Below are 13561 nucleotides of genomic sequence, written 5' to 3' on the forward strand. Positions count from 1 at the left end.
TTATTATATTTTATAATTAAAAATTATTTTAATATTTATTTAAAATATAGTAATTTTTATAATGTCAAAAGATATTATAAACAAATTCATGCAGCCAACGAGTATTATATCTAGTTTTTATTATATACTAGGATTAAAAAGGACGAGGCATGAAAAGTGATTCTACAATTTATTAAAATAAATTAAGCAATTTATGAATGATTCTTTAAAATGAACCATTATAATATGATATATTGTGGGGACCCTCTACTCATCCTTCCACATAGCTACGAAACCCTAAACTACTTTTCTACTATTTTTCCTCTTATCTAAGAAAGATTTTCTATGGAAAACTGATACAGTAGGTTTCAAACAAACATCTTAATTTCTCAAAGCAGAATCTTTTTCAGTAACACGACACTATTTTAATTTTTGAAAGATACCTTCAAAATATCACGACATTATGTATGTGTCGTAACTCACAATAAGTAAAATCTCACAGTACGCAAGCTTATTTGGCGCACCGAAATAATATATATATATATATATATATATATATATATAATGGGACCAAAGTCCGGGTGCTTGAGTTTTCGTTTGTGATGAGTTTTTTGTTGACACATTCTGCTCATTAAGGAGAGGGTTGCTCTCCTATTTATATTCAATAATATTTTCTTTTTCAAAATAAAATAAAATATATATAACAGGCGTATCAAGCGAGAAGAGTAGTTTATGGGGAGAGATGAGAGCATTAATTAATAACCGTTGGATAAAAAATAAATGATTCAGATCTGTCTTGTTTGTTTTTAACTGTACAAGACGTGCATGTGACCCATAACCCTGTTTCTCTTCTCTCTCGGTCTCTGCTCAGTGTCCACCCATATCTGCAAAGTCGTCCCTGTTTCTCTACCCATAACCTTGTTTCTCATCCATTTTTCAAAATTTTGGCGAAAAATTGAGAGTAGTAGATTCAATGGAATTGACATCAATTGAAAAATTGGGGTTTTTTTCAAAAATCAATTTTGGTGGAGTGGAGGTGAGGATCTAGCACCGCCACCACCGCAACTGGCTCCGTTTTATTCCTTCCACCGCCAAAAGCCTCCGCCCCACCGCTGGATCTGGATTGAAGTGAACTAACTTATGAACCAAATTTCCTTAGCAGTCACTATAATCAAATCTAAAACAAAAATTGGGTTGTGCTAGTTTATCAAATTGGGTTTTAATTACTTGTTTCTACTGGGTTTGTGAGGGAAATCTTTGCTGGGATATTAGCCGTGAGTTTACGGTGTTGGAAATTTGTTGGAACTTTGCGCAAGTGAAACAAAGAAGGAGAAAGATGAACGAGGTTGGAGAAATCAGAGGCACGTGATCAATTTTAAATAAGTTTAAATCTAAACCGTTAATTTAAATATGGTGGTTGTTATTTGATCCTCCCATCTCTCACCATAAATCACTCATCTCACCTGACATGCCTCTTATATTTTATATATATTAGCGGAATTACCCGTGCCCTACACGGGTAACTTTTATTATTTAAAATTTAAAGTGTAATATTATCTTTTGTATCTCTTTAGTAAATATATCTTAACAATTGTTTCAAATTTATATATTTTTTTAACGTTCAAATATATAATATAATTTCAAAAAGTAAAATAATATATATACATATATATTCTTTTTTTTGAAAGAAATATGCATATATATTCTTAATAGTGAAAATTGTGTATTAATCTACCATACACTTTTACTTACTTAAATTTGAAAAAAAAAATAGATTTTTTTTAATTTAAAAAACTTAAATTCACCCAAATTTTCAACTCAAAGTCTTTTTATAATTCACTTGAATTTAAAATTAAAATGTTCTAAAATAAAATATATGAGGAACATAACTTTAACTTTTTTTTGTTAAATTAATAAAGATTGAATTTTTATTTTATAAAAGGTAGAAGATATAATATTATGACTGTGATTTCTACAATATTCTTGTAAACTGATTCATTTAACATATAATTGGTCAGTGAGTACATTAACGTCGTTGGAATTTGAGGCAATGCGGGAAAAATCCCATTAGGATTTTTTATGATGCTCGGTTTATATGATTGTGTCAACGATCAAATCAATGTTATTTACAACATGTGAATGAATTATAATTCAAACTCAAGAATTTGTTTTTTAAATATATGTCTTTTCAAAAGGTCTTGAACCAAGAGAATATCTAAATTTATAAACAGTTTGGAGTTGTAGTTTGTGTTCAATATTCTCATTGTACCTACACGTTTCAAACGGTTAAAATTAATAATTAAGTACCATAAAAAATTTAGGCAACAAATATTTCAGTAAGATATTTTAATGTATATTTGACTATATTACCTAATTTTTCAAATAAATTAAATCAATTAATAGCTAGTGATCTTTTTTTTTCCGATATCGGAAAATTGACAAAAAACTATATAAACACCTACGCCATTAATAATGAGTCCCTAAAAAAAATCTCTAACTCGGAAGGAGAACTCATAAGAATGCAAGCCAACCCACAGAGCAATTATTAGGGATAAACGTGAAAACCGTCCCTAAACTTTGAGCGAGATCTGATTTCCGTCCCTCGCCGGAAAATCTTCCTAGGGACGCCCTCAAACTATGTTTTTTGTTTGGAAACTGTCCTTGCCGTAGATGGAGCTCCGACCACCGTGACCAGGTGGCACTTTGGAGCCTACGTGGACATGCCACATCATTTAATGAAATGACGTGTAATTTTTAAAAAATAAAATAAAAACTAACATAATTAAATTTTAATTAACCCCCAAATCTTTCCTAATTAAAACTCTAACCCTAAAACTTAAACTAACACTAACCTAACTTCATCTCCTAATAAAATCAAATCAAAACCCCTATTTCATCTCTTCCTCCTTTAGAATTCAAAACCCAGAATCTTCATATGTTCTCCATCATCTTCAATGTTCTTCATCGTCATCTTCAGCATTAAGAACAAAAAAACCCAGAATCCAAATTGGCATTTCACCATACATTTGTATAGCATCTTGAATCTTCCCACTTTTGCACAGTGCACTAATCAAGCAATTGTAACCCATTGTATTCAAACTGAGACCCTTGGCTGACATGCTATTCACAACCTCCGTAGCTTCCTCAAACCCATGCTGCGTTGACTTAACCAATAACCCATAAGAAATTCCAAACAAAACCCACATGGAAAAAGCTAGAAAGTTTTCATCTTTACATGGGTTCTGCTACGGTATCCAACAGTTTTACCCACATAGAGAAGTTTAGCATTCCGGATAACCAAATCCAACACATCATTAGACACCAACCTATCATACAAAACAAATCAGCACTCTCCATCACCCTCACTCTCCAACAACACATCCTCAGGCGCACAATTTCCTCCTCACTGCAATTCTCTTCACTCTCCCTCTTCTCTCTCAGCACCTGAAGCAGCTTCTTCAGCTCCGGAAGCTGCAAGGCTATGTCATCCTCTCTGAAAGCTCCTGAATCGGAAGGGAGAAGGCACGACATCGTTTCCCCCTGGCGATTCTGGTACACCGACTGGTCCGTTTGGTACCGCTCTGTGGAGTGATTTTCTGTGAAGGGTGAAGCGGAAAGTGCAGTTGGGAGAGGAAAAGGGGTGGTGGCAGTGCATCTTTCATGAGTGATTTTGGGTGTTGGGTTTTTGGGGAAGGGGAAAGGTGGTGGCGGTGCATTTTTTTTTTTCTTGAATTGAAATATGAAATTAGGTTAGTGTTAGTTTTAGTTTTAGGGAGTTTTAATTAGGAAATGTTTGGGGTTAATTAAAATTTAATTATGTTAGTTTTTATTTTATTTTAAAAAAATACACGTCATTTCACTAAATGATGTGGCATGTCCACATAAGCTCCAAAGTGACACCTGGTCACGATGTCCACGATGGGCGGAACTCCATTGACGGCAAGGATTGTTTCAAAAAAAAATGTAGTTTGAGGGCGTCCTTAGGAAGATTTTCCGGCGAGGGACGAAAATCAGATCTCACTCAAAGTTCAGAACGATTTTCATGTTTATCCCCAATTGGTATCCATACTGACCACTGTAAGATTAATTCTCCACCCCCTATTGAGTAGGTTTCGAATATCATTGATAATAAAAAAGAAGCGCCCAACCTCATCCTGCTCCAAGCGAGTCGCAAGCTCCTGACAATCAATTTCACAAATCACGTCTCTATATCCTCTCTCACATACCAGTTCTAAGCCTTGCTTCAACGCCAACGCTTCAGCAAGATTTCCTCCATCATGGTGTGAGTGGAACATGAAGATCCAGCATCTCCGATCATCCATGAGCAAGCCCCCTGATCCTTGAGTAAATAATAAGATCATGAAACATGAAATAAATCATTTTACACAACAAATAAAAAGAAGTGAATAAGAGGATAAATTAACCAATAATAAATTTACGATATTGCGATCATATAGTGGTGGTGGAGAATTATAAAATAAAAATGGAAATAAAACTTTGAAAACAATAAATCAAAATAAGATAAACACGATGCCACAAAGAATTGGTGAAAGAGAGAATGTTATAGATTAAAGAAATAACGTGAGAAATTTATCAAAAGAGCAAATGAATTCTAACCATTGCGCATGTATAGCAAAAAAAATTATTTTTTCATTAAAATAAAAATCATTTCCTTGCACATGATTGACAAATTATTGAAGGTGAAAGTTTCTTAACATGAAATCGAATAACGAATTGAGAAACAGAAAAATGAAAGGCGGAAAGAGTATGGAAAATACGGAAGAGGATTGAAAATACTTACCAGTTACCATGGTGTAGACGAACGGAGAAAAAAAAAGAGTTTTTTTATAAGAAATTCCAAAGATGGAAGGAAAAGTATAGGATGAATAGAAAATGGAGGACAATGAAAGTTTGTCTTGTTGTCCGGGAGGTACGCACAAAATTATGTTGAAATTGTTACCAATGCTATAAATTTAACATGTGATTTTATTTCCTAAATTAATAATTTTGAATTATGAATGCTTAATATTTTCCTAAAATTATATATTCATTATTGGTCAATGAAAAATTCTTTAGAAATTAAGTATTTCAACAAAATTTATTGTATTAAATGCTATAAGGATTCATTAATATAATTATATTAATTTAATTTCGAAAATGTGGAATATTCAATTTTGAAAATTCAATTTTTTAATTAATATTCTCTAATCTAATTAATTCTTTCGTTATTTATCAAAAGTTATTTAATTGTTCAAAAAAATTATCAATTCTTGAACATCAATTTTTTTAAAATTTGAATTTCAAAAAGATAATTAATTATATCCATTAATTTTAGGAACTAATTAGAGTCAATTTTTTTATTCATCGGAAAACTAAACAATTACAATAATAAACGAAATTCGAATTTCAAAAAAATTTAATATATCTTTTAAAGTCATTTTAACCATATCATTAAGGAAAAACAAATAAAATGTATTTTAGAAAAATAAAAATTAAAAGATCTAATATTTAGTTTTATTTGAAATAATTACAAATATATTATTAGTATTTAGTATATTATTAATTAAAATAAAAAGGATTCCAATTATTTTTATGAATCATATTTTCAAATTTGTAATATAGTTTTTTTAATATTTGTTATATCTGAAAATAGAATTTAAAGGAAAATTATCAATTTTAATCAGAATTGATTATTTTCAAAAAATTTAAATCTAATAAGGAATTTTTATTAATGGATTAAATGAAATAGGTTTAGTGATTTTCATGCATTGTATCATTTTTTCGAAAATTTGTGGGGCTGAAAATAGTTTTATTTTGAATTTATATCCTTACTTTGATCGTTTTTATAAGTATTACTTATTTTTTTTCTTAAAAAAAGAATTTACTTATGATTCTAACAAAAAGTAAAATTAATGTAGTTACTGGTTTCAAAATAAATTTTTTTTTGTTGATATTATATTATTGTTATAAACATTTTTTGAAAATTATTAATTTATTGTGTATGTGGCCATAAGTATTATTAAACTTAGCAATTAATGTGGCAAAAAAAGTGGAAATAAATTTTTTTGTTTTGGAGGGAAAATGTATTACTTAGAAGGAGACATGTGGCATGGATCTTCTAGAAGAAACCTTCTTTTCATATATACTAGTGTTTTTTACCCGCGCGTTGCACGGGGAATACATCTATTATATTTGATAGGTCAATTAATACCTTGATCATTAAAAATATAATAAACAACTGATGAAACAGAAGAGTATGAAATGATGAGCAAAGTGGACAAAAAGTCTTAAATTAAAACCCTTGTTGCATAGATTGAACTTCGTACAATCGAATAACTAATAAAAAAATTGGTTAACCAAATCTCAAATTATGCAAAACATATTAGGGGATGTGGTTTAATGATGGCTAATAAACAATAGCTGATTTAATCTACAATGAAAAAAAGAGAAAAGATTCTTTATGTACGTGATTATGCGAGTTCATTTTTTACACAATAAAATAAACTAAGTTTGACCCATATCAACATGAAGTCGTTTCACATTCTTCATGAGCCTAAAGACAATAACACAAATTATAGATATGAATAATCACCAATAAAGCATTCAGAACACATTTTAATCTTAGAAAAAAAAGAATGTACCGCGAAATTTGTTATTGTATTTGATAAATTAATTAATACTTAATGAAGGTACTTGTTAAAATATATTTCTTCCCGTAAGAGAATTTAACTCCTATAATAATTTGTACAAAAAAATTAAAGTGGACTATATTATTATGTAGTAAAAAATTAACATCAAACTATATTATATTATGTTTTTCTTGTAACAAAAAAAAATTCCGATGAAATCTTATTAACATTTATTTTTATGTAGAAGTATTTTCATGTAAAATATTCTTCCTATATATAAAAGCTTTTAGGCTCTTTCTAATACATTTAGATCCAGCTTCTCCTTACTCTCAGGATGCCTGAAAGTCTTTTCTCAAGTCTATCTGGTGGGTAATATCGATGAAGATGATGACACCCACCATACCTTGCTTGCTTCAAGGTCGATCTCTTGTATCCTCCTCCTGCCGAAGACTTTAAGAGTAAACCTTGCCATTCCAACTTTCATCGATCGAGTTTCAGTTGCTTTTTCTGTTGATCCAGGTGAGAAAGCTTACTAAGGCAACCTCTGCTTTTGTCTATCTCCCAATATAAGAAGCATGTTGCTTTGCTCTTATAGTAGTACTAATGGGCGTACTTTAGAACAAATTTCTAGCGAAGGTCTTGACAGTTTGGAACTGAAAGGTTTGGTTCACTAATAATATCTAGTAGTTTCATCATGTTATTCTGATTTTGAGCTTGTTGTACTTACCGGAGCATTTCTGCGATAAAAAAAATTCAGAATAGTAAAGCAGTCGTAGTATGCTCCCTGAAGGTGCGAAAAACACTAGAAAGGGGGGGTTTGAATAGAGTTTTTGAATCACGGGTATATTTTTAAGCTTTTTCAAAACTCAAAGATAAAAACTAAGTGCTGAATGATAGGAAGTAAAGCACGCAAGTATTTTATCCTGGTTCACTTGAGATAAAAGCTCAAGCTAATCCAGTCCACCTGTGAAGGTGATTTCTTCCTTCTTCTGATGAAGGCAATCCACTAAAATCAATGAGTGTTACAACTGCACTTTGCAACCTGCTAAGTGACTAACAATACACTGATTTTCACACTAGTATCCTCTTAAGAAGCTGATCTACCGATCCTCTTAAGACTAGCTAAAAACTGAATCAGCCTTGATTCAGTCCTCTCAAGATCCGACCAACCTTGGTCTCTTGATGAACTTTACAATGTGATGTAAAAGGTTTCGGGTTTACAATAAGTGCTTCTAACAAGCGAATAGTAAACTCAGAAGTTTAAGAACAGTGAAGAAATAATGCTAAGAGAATGGTTCGTATGTGTTGAATATTTTCAGCAAAGTTTCTTAACTTCTTTCTTCTTTCTTCAGCCTTTATATTCTCCAAGACTTGTGATGTAACCGTTGCTAGGGTTTTATCCGTTGGAGTGGCAATTCTGTAATATCAGACTGCTAGGCTGTACAAGGTAGGTGGCGGACAGACTGAGACTTGTACGACGTTGTACTGTGATAGCGACCTGTCCTTTCACCAGTTGACTTGTGATCAAAGAGCTTCAGATGAACGTTGGTGAAGCTTCTGATCATCGTCAGATTGAAGCTTGGATTCTTCTGACCTTGCAACTTCTGCTACTGAACACGTTCCTTAGAACTTCTAAACGTCAGAGCAAGAATAGCTTGGGTCTTCAGAACCAACTTCTTGCAAGTCTTCAGAACTTGAGTCTTCTGCTTCTGGACCGTTCCACTGGAACATCTGGTCTTCAGAACTTCTGACTCGGGTTCTTCAGAACTTCTTGAGAGCTTCCATCTTCAGAGCTTCTGAAGTATTTGCCACTGTTCAGAATGAACATGGTAGGTTGTCCATTAGGTACTTCATGATTGCTTCCATTTTGCTTGAGGACTCTTGAATTTGCTTGCTTTGCTCATTCTGAACACGTCCTTGTTCCTCAACTAACTGAAATAACCTCTGCTGATCATCCTGAATCATGTCAATCCGGGCAGTAAGAGTGGTAACTTCTGGAGCTGGAGCAGAAGTAGGGACTTCTGATGCTGGTGTATGAGTAGCAGCTTCAGCTTCTGAAGACATGGTAATATCAACTTGAGTTGGCCCTTGCTTCTCAACTTCATGAACAACTGCATCTTCCAGAATGATTATACCGTCAGAGCTTTCTTCCTCAACTTCTGCTAAAAGCATCACAGCATCTTCTGAGGAACATTCAGAGACAACACATGGTCGTTCAGCCATGGCTCTTCTCAAGGGATCACAAACCTTGTGCAGCACTCTCTGCCTCTGCTCATAGGCCCTCTCAGATGCATCATGAACTCTTAGGCTTTTCTCCCTGCTCAGTTGCTTCTGAAGAGCATAAACTTTGCCTTCTGACCATCTTTCAAAGGCAGACCATAGACCATCAACCAGAGAGGCGTCAAACTGATTATCAGTTACCTGATACAGCCAGTTCAGTCTTCTGGTGGCCTCTTCAGAGAACTCCTGAATGAGTTGAGTAAGACTCTGAGGATGGAAGGAGGTGGCCAGAGTCAGAATAGGCTGAGGAGTTCTGGCAGCATTGGAGCTCGAAGCATTTGAGCTATCAGGTCTGAGTTGTTTTGAAGGTGTGGAATCAATCTCATGGTCCTTCTCTGTGCCTGAGTGATCTGATTCATCCATGTGCTCAGCTTCAGAGATTGTATCTGGCCTTTGCCTTGAGGTAACAGTCTTCTCAGGTGAGGTGAAACTCAGATCCTGTGAGTTGACTGCTGAGTAGTTGGACAAAGACACATAGGAGGTCTCAGCAGCATCTGGAAGCTGATCTTCAAAATTGGAAGCTAATTGTTGAAGGGGCTTCACGTTGAAAGGCGGTACAAGGATCTGAACATCATCATCCTCTTTTTCTGTCTCAGCAGGGATCTCACCAGTTTGGGTTATGAGGAAGGTGTGTGAAGTGGATGCAGGCTTGGGAGTGAATTGTTGAACCAAGGTTCTCAAAGTAGCCTCACTTTGAACAATACCTTGAATGAAGGAATTGAAAGGAGTTACTGGTTCAGTTGGGATGGATGTGGAAGGTGTGTAAATTGGAATGGAAGGGATGGCTGTGGTAGCTGTTTGGATGGTTGATGTAGGAGCTTGAGGTTCAGCTTGTGTTTCAGGTTGAGTGGGTGCTGTTTGGGTTGAGGTAGGCATGGAGGTAGATATAGGCAGGGGTTGTTCAGGTATAACTACTAAAGCAGAATCAGAATTAATGCTTTCAGTAATTACCTTACTTGGACTTCTGATGGATGTGGTTCTGGTAAGTTGTGCAGCCCTTGCAGGATCAGAAGTGCGTTTTGATCTTCTTTCCCTTTGTGCTTCTGAAGCAGGGTCAGATGCCTGCTGTGATTATGCCTCTTTCTGCTGAAGTGGACCTTTCAGAGGCAGTTTCCTTCTCCTGACCAAATGTACTTCGTCAGAGTCTGTGGATTCTTCAGCTTCTGAGGATTCCCTTATACCCTGAAGCACATTTTGGATGATCTCATGGTCATCCTGCTCATCTTCTTCCTCAACAATAACTTTTCTCCTCTTGGCTAGAGGAACATCATCATCTTCAGTCTCCTCACTAGAGGAGTCTTCCCATGAGTCTTCTGAGCTTTCAGAATCAGACACTTGTTGTGGTTGAGCTGAGGTTCTCTTCAGAGGCCTTTCAGGAGAGGGTTCCATTATGATCACAGTCTTGGATGCAGCTTTCTTCTTTGTAGGTTCCTCTGTCAGAATCCTTTTGCCTTTAGGATTTGAAGGCTTGCTGCTTGTTGCCCTCCTTGATTTCCTTGTTGCCAACTTAGGAGGACTTTCAGGAAGTGTATCGACAAATTCTGCAAGAGTGATAGGATCTCCTTGTCTTCTGAGCATCCTTACATATTCGAGAATGCAAGCTGGATTGTCCTTCTTGGACCAAAGAGGAAAATCATCAATAGGATAGTTCCTCTGACGAACTTCATCAGAAGTGTCTTCTCTGGGAGCAACTTGGACTTTCTCAATGATCTGCATTTTCTTCAACTTTGTACCATTGAGAGCATCGCCGATAGTCATGGCCAGATCTTCATGAAGTCCAATGTCTGATAGGGTCTTGACAAGCTTATTCTGGACGAAGATATCTGACAGCAGCCTTCCATACGGAATGTAAGAAATGAACCTCTTGTTCTCAGAACCAGTTGTGGTTCTTGATTTCTCAACACATTCCTTCAGATAATTGAAGAGCAGGAATGGCAGACAGATAGGTTCACCTATAGAGATGTAGTACATGATTACCTTCTGAGTTGCATTCAGGTAATCAGTTCCTCCAGTTCTGGGGTGAATGCAGTGAATGAAGATCTTCTGCCAAATCTTCATCTGAGACTTCAAGTCTTTAATGTTATACTTGGTCTTCTCGTAAGACCAGTTATCATAAAGCGCCTTGTTGACCACGGTCCTCATCCCAGTAACATTTGCATCAACATTTTTAATCCTTTTTCCTTGCTGGAACTCCATACCCAGCAGCTTTGCAATAGATTCTTCAGAGATCACAATTTTCTTGTCCAGCACATGAGAGACGACGTAGTAGTCGTTGCAGACTGCATTCTTCCAGAACTCGACAACCAACTTGTGATAGATCGGACCACAGAGCCTGTTGAAGTAGCCAGACCAACCTTGCAAGTTGACTTGGTCCCTAATGTCAAACCCATGTTGAGCCAGATTGTCAAAATCAACTCTTGCTTCACAGCACACATTCAGATCTTCCACTTTCTTGGCACAAGTGACTACATTTGGTGCATTCAGAATCTTCTGTGCTTCTTCAAATCTTTGATTCTCTTGATCTTCAGCGGTTTGTTTGGAAGAAGCAGAAACATTTACCTTGGGTTTTCTCGATTTGCCCATGATTTTTCAGAGAATGAGGTTTAGGGTTCAGAGAGAAAGGGAAATGTTGGAGGGAGGAGTATGAATGAATGCAATGCACACGAATAGTTTTAAAACCGTAAGTGTAAGTGAGTGGGAGATCGTGTGTGACAGTGCATATAGTGGGTTTAATGGTAACCGTTGACAGTTTTAAGGAATTAAAGGCAAAATCAACGGTTATAAAATAGATAGTCTGAAAATAGCGTAGTAGAGGAGAGTAGACATCATCATTATAGCAGATATACCACGCGACTCAAGGAACTATGTCACAAATGAAGTGACACGTGTATTGTTGCTAACCACAGAAGTTTAACCGGTGGGTTAAGTGCTTGTGATCGAGTAACTTCTGAAGGAGGTTACATCTGATGACTTCAGAGGTACCATGGTCAGAAGTTCTGAAGAAAACCTTACTCTGGACAAAAATCCATGTTCAGGTTTTCAAGAATAAATAAAAACCTATCTTCTGCTAAGGGCTTAGTGAAAATATCTGCCCACTGATGGTCAGTATCAACATACTCTAATGATAGAGTGCCCTTCTGAACATGATCGCGAATATAATGATACTTTACCTCTATATGCTTTGCTCTTGAGTGTAGAATGGGGTTCTTGCTGAGTGAGATAGCAGCTGTGTTGTCACAATAAATAGGAACCTTCTTCAGAGACAAACCATAATCTTCCAGATGATTCTTCATCCATATGGTTTGTGTACAACATGTGGCATCTGAGACATATTCTGCTTCAGCAGTTGATAGAGCAATTGTGTTCTGTCTTTTGCTTGACCATGTGACAAGATTAGATCCAAGGAAATGGCAGCTTCCAGAAGTGCTTTTCCTTTCCACTCTATCTCCAGCAAAGTCAGCATCACAAAAACCTGAAAGTGTATACTCTGATGTTTTTCTATACATCAAGCCAAGGTTAGTAGTTCCTTTCAGATATTTGAGGATTCTCTTAACAGCAGTTAAGTGAGTCTCTCTAGGATCTGATTGGAATCTAGCACAGAGATGCACACTAAACAATATATCAGGTCTAGAGGCAGTTAAGTAAAGAAGAGAGCCTATCATTCCACGATAGAGCTTCTGACAAACCTTAGAGGAAACTTCCTCTTTCTCAAGAATGCATGTTGGATGCATTGGAGTCTTTGAGATGTTGCAGTCACTCATGTTGAACTTCTTCAGAAGTTCCAAGGTGTACTTCTTCTGATGGATATAGGTGACTCCTGGTCGTTGATCTATTTGAATTCCCAGGAAGTATTTAAGTTCTCCCATCATGCTCATTTCAAATTCAGCTTGCATTAACTTAGAGAATTCCTTGCACAAGGAGGGATTAGCAGAACCAAAAATGATATCATCAACATAAATCTGAACTATAAGAATGTCGTTCTTATAGGTTCTGCAGAAAAGAGTATTGTCACCTTTACCCCTTACAAACTCATTCTGTAGAAGAAAGGAGCTGAGCCTTTCGTACCACGCTCTGGGAGCTTGTTTCAATCCATAGAGTGACTTCTTGAGCTTGTAGACATGCTCTGGGTGTTTGTCATCTTCAAAACCAGGAGGTTGCTTGACATACACTTCTTCTGCAATGTAGCCATTGAGGAAGGTACTTTTGACGTCCATCTGATGAAGAATGATGTTGTGATTTACTGAGAAGGAAATCAGTAGCCTTATTGCTTCAAGCCTTGCTATAGGAGCAAAGGTCTCAGTGTAATAAATTCCCTCTTGTTGACTGTAGCCTTGAGCCACCAGTCTTGCCTTGTTTCTTGTTACTTCTCCTTTTTCATTCAGCTTGTTTCTGAATACCCACTTGGTTCCTATGACATGGAAACCTTTGGGTTTAGGCATTAAGGTCCATACATCATTCTTGGTGAACTGATCTAGCTCTTCTTGCATTGCCAGAATCCAGCCTTTGTCTTCAAGAGCTTCATCAACTGATTTGGGCTCAATGAGAGAAACAAGTCCCTTCAGACTCAGAAGAGTCTCTTCTGAAGGTTTGAGCATTGACCTGGTTCTGACTGGAGCATCTTTGTTGCCAATAATCAGTTCTTCTGGGTGAGAGACAGCTATTCTTTTCTTCTT

Source organism: Lotus japonicus, chromosome 2 (assembly GCF_012489685.1).
Source record: "Lotus japonicus ecotype B-129 chromosome 2, LjGifu_v1.2".
Taxonomy (NCBI): Eukaryota; Viridiplantae; Streptophyta; class Magnoliopsida; order Fabales; family Fabaceae; genus Lotus; species Lotus japonicus.